A 4,690-nucleotide genomic window follows, 5' to 3' on the forward strand; every position below is an offset into this window, starting at 1 on the left:
TTCTAAATAGGAAATTAAAGATCCTAAAACTAGTTTAATTATGCTAAAGGGTGTGGGTTTTTCTCCTAGGAGGGGTTATTCATGTATTCAATACAAGCATTCTTGATGGTTTTTTATCAAGTTTTTTATCAAGAGAAATATAAAACCTTATTCACAAAATCAATACATAGTTCCATAATATAGAATAATAGTTTGTATGATTGCAATATATTTATCCTACTCGTACTTTACACATTTTGACTATTAATTTCCAAAAATCATGATTGAAGTATTTGTCTTACTTTTTTAATAATCAATGTTTTTCTGTAAACTAAAATTTCAATTTAAAAATTTAGTAATTACTAGAAGAAATATTATTAAGGCATATGTTCTTTAAAAATATTCAAATTATTTAACAATGACTAAGACAACACCTTAGATAACACGAGTAGAAACAACAGCTACAATACATTTAAACTAAACTACTTTACAAGGGCCCAAACTCGTTTTTTTTAGAAAACAGGGCCCAAACTCGTTGATTGATGTAAGTTGTACTACACTAGGGAATTTTCAAGTGTTGCAATTCGGAAATTGTGTCTGAAAAGTACTGAGGTGGGTCAAAATTTGATTAAGAATATAGGATATTCTCTCTTAATTTTCTTTTAATATTTTTTATTAGAACTTAATAATTATGTATTATTAGTGTAAATTTTTTTATATTACCAACTAATTATAAATTATTATTTATATTACTTTTTTACCATGTTTATATTATTTTTAAGATAGTTATTATAAAATTATTTATTTATTATATATGGTAATTTATTATTAGATGATTATTTACATTGTTCTTACATTGGGTAGTGTATAATTCATTTTCTATTTTTATTATTAATTGCATTTTTACATTTATTTTAAAAAAATTATTACTCCTAATCAAATTGCTTTACATTGTCGGAGTGTTAAATAACTGTAAAGCTTGATTTGGATTTAATAATAATCTTTTTAAAAAGTATATCTTTAATATTTTCTTAAGTAAATCAATGTTGAAACATGTTAAGTTATCTTTTTTCCTAATCAAAAGAATTTAACTGATGTTCGTTTAATTATTTAGAAGAGGATAAATAATAAAAACATGTCTAGAAACGAGAAGATTACCATTCATTGTTTAAAGTTTTTTAATTATGGAAGTTTTTTCTTAATCATGTGTCGTGAATTTCTGTTTATGCACTTGTGTTTTCTTGAAAATAAATAGTTATTTCTACAAGCATTTTAAAAAATTATAGATAAAAAATGAAATTATTTATTTCTACTAAAAATCACGATGACATCTCACATCAATTGTGGGGCCATATTTGTTATTTTGTATATGGTATATACGAATTTTTATTTTTGTGATATTTGTTTTTGGATATTAAACTTGTTTTTTCTTGAAAAAATAATTAATTCTACAAATATTTTTAAAAAAATAAATTAAAGATAAAAATAATTCTTTTATACTAAATAAAAATCACGATGAGATCTCACTTCAATTGTGGGACTATATTTGCAATTTTTTATATGGTATAGGATTTTTTTTTACTTAAATATATTTTTGCATTTAAAAACTTTTAAATTTTGTTTTTTTAATAGTCTCTAATAAAAAAATATTTTGTTTTTGTCCTAATAGTTTTAGCTAAACAAATTTAGGGACTATAAATAAAATAAAAAATATATTATTAACCAAAAAATAAAAAAATTATTAGGTATCAAAAATAAAAGTTAAAAATTTAACAGAGACCATGTTTTAGTATTTTATTTTTGTGAGATTTTGTTTGATGAACCCAACTATTAACAAATGAGGGTGCTTAAATGTACATTCTCAATTTAATAAAATCACAAGTATTTATTATAAAAATTTATATTTTATATCTCCTAATTTTGTGTGTTTGAATCCCTTAACTTATTCTCATATGAGAATAAATAGATGTATCATCTTTTTTCAATAAAATCATAAGTATTTATCTTAAAATTTTATATCTCACACCTCTTATTTTTATGTGTTTGAACCCAGCATTTCATTTTTCGATTTTCTTATATTTTTATTCACATCTTTATTTCTATATATGATATTTTTTTATTAAATTTATTTTTACAATAGATTGTCCCCACAAACTCAAGGTCCTAGATCCGCTTTTGCCAAGAGTATTTTCGAGTTGGGAATCAAAGACTAATCCCTTGAGGTACATAAATCTATTTAAGGAAATAGCATCTCTCAATATTTTTTTTCTTCTATATATGGACCATAAACCAAATCTCTAACCATATGCTTAAGGGCAATGTTATTGGTCAATCATACTATGTGTTTGGTAAGACATTTTAGTTAATTTCTAGTTTATTTTTACTAGCTAAAAAGCTTATTTGACTATTTGATAAATAAACATTTTTAGTAATTTCTAGTATTTTTTAAAACGTTACTTAAGTTATATTCAACAAGTCATTTTAACTAGCTTATAATTTTTTTTACTAACTAAAAAACTTGTTTGATTGTTCAGTAAACAAACTTTTTTGGCATTTTTTAATAGCTTCTAACTTTTTTTAAAATGTTACTTGAAGTAGCATTTTTTAAAAGCCAGCTTCTAACTTGTAGCTTTTATATTTTATTTCCTATTTATCGTTAAAATATTTATTCAATTTCCTTGTTACCATTTTTAAATAAGCCATTTTATATTTCTTAGCTACTTCAACTGTTAATTTTATTAAACACTTATAATTTAATAAACTAACTTTTTAGCTTCCAACTAATTTTTTAGTTTTCAAGCTTTTCAATTTTCAATTAACTTTTAGACTAGTTTTGTTGAACATAACCTTAAAGTAGCATTTTTTAACACACTAGCTTTTCGTTTTTTATATTTATGTCATTTTTGTCCTTGAAAATTCATTATATTTTCTTTTTAATATTTTTATTTAAGGTAAAATTTTATCATTTTCACCCTTTTCTTTTTACATATGATAGGATTTTTTTAACTTTTTTATTATAGGCTTAAATAAAATATATTTTTTATCCCTAATATATACCCGAATTTTGTGTTTGATTTCCAACAAATTTTTTCTTCCTTTTTTATCCCTAACATATAAAAGGTTTTGTTTTTTATCCTTGTTATTAGGATTTACCCGTTTATGGGTGACGTGACAGTTCAAAGATAACTTTTTAAAAATACGACTTGTGGCGGTTTTAAAACTCCCAATATTCATTTCAAGTTAAAATTACAATTTATGGCGGCTAACATTTGTAAAAATCAATTCATTTCAAAATTACAATTTCCAAACACCACCACCTCCAATGTTAATCATCCAATAATGCCACCAACTAGCATCCACACGCACCACCATTGCCATCAATAACCATTGTCGTCATCACACTGCTATGCCAACCCTTAACCACTAGATCTGGTTGCACACCAACCCCGCCAGCCTCCTCCGACGTCGCATGCCACCTCCACCTCCAGATTTTATTTCCCACAACCTTTCTTCGACCAAACACTTCTTCTCTTGCGTAGACCCCTACAACATTGTCACACATCGATTGTGCCATCAATGAGGCCAACATGATCTCTATCAGCACTGTTGCGCCTAACCCCCAACGTTGTCGTGCCACCTGCACCACCTCAGTGTCATCGTGTGCAACTCACCACTACGGCTCCGATGGTGAGATCAGGAAACAATGCAACTTTTTAATTAATTAATTAGTAGCAACAAAGTTTTAATTTGAGACCTGTTTTGGAAGATGAAGGTTGAAGAAGAAGAAGGTAGGTAAAGTGTTGGTTCGACTCAAAAGAAGGTCTTCAATTTTTATTTATTTTTTACTTTAATTGATTTTGGTGGTTATTAACGGCCAAAAATGATAATTTTAATTTTGAAACACATACTAGTGATTTTTGAGTCATTACAAATTGCATTATCAAATATTTAACGGACACATCACCACTTAACTTATGATAGTGACCTAAAGCAAATTTTCTCAAATATCAAGGAGCAAATATGAAGAAAAATTTATTAGAGAACAAATACAAAATTTAGATATATATTAGAGATTAAAAACATATTTAAGTATTTAATATATATGATGTTATAGTGATATATAATATGTTTAAGTAGTTTTTTTATTTTTTTTGGGAATAAAAAAGTTACAAGTGTTTAATATATATTTTTAATCAAGAAAACCAAATTAAAATTTGTATAATATTATTACATAAATATGTTGATTCATATAATTTTATATTTTTTAGTTATTTCAATAGATAATTTTATCAAACCTTATGATTGAATAAGATTATTTTTCAATTTCTAACTAACTTTTCAACTACTTTTATCATAGATAAATATATCATATAATTTTTTTTAGACTTAACTATAAAGAACATCCATAAAATTAATGGAAAAAAGTAACTAATAGAAGTTCGTTAGAGTTCTAAAAAGAAAGTGGATTTCTCTTTTGTCATATATATTATTGATTCGAACTACTGGTCTATTTGGTTAACTAGAAGAAAGGAAAATACGGAATGAAGAAAAAGTTTGAAATTTAAATTAGAAAGAAAATAAAAGGAAAAAAATAATAGGTGACATTTAATTGTAATTCTATTTTTTGTTTTTATTTTTTATTGTTATTTTTTAATTATAAAACTGTCAACTTATTTTTATTTTGTTTCCTATTTTTAGAGATCTGTACATG

Source organism: Glycine soja, chromosome 9 (genome assembly GCF_004193775.1).
Source record: "Glycine soja cultivar W05 chromosome 9, ASM419377v2, whole genome shotgun sequence".
NCBI lineage: Eukaryota > Viridiplantae > Streptophyta > Magnoliopsida > Fabales > Fabaceae > Glycine > Glycine soja.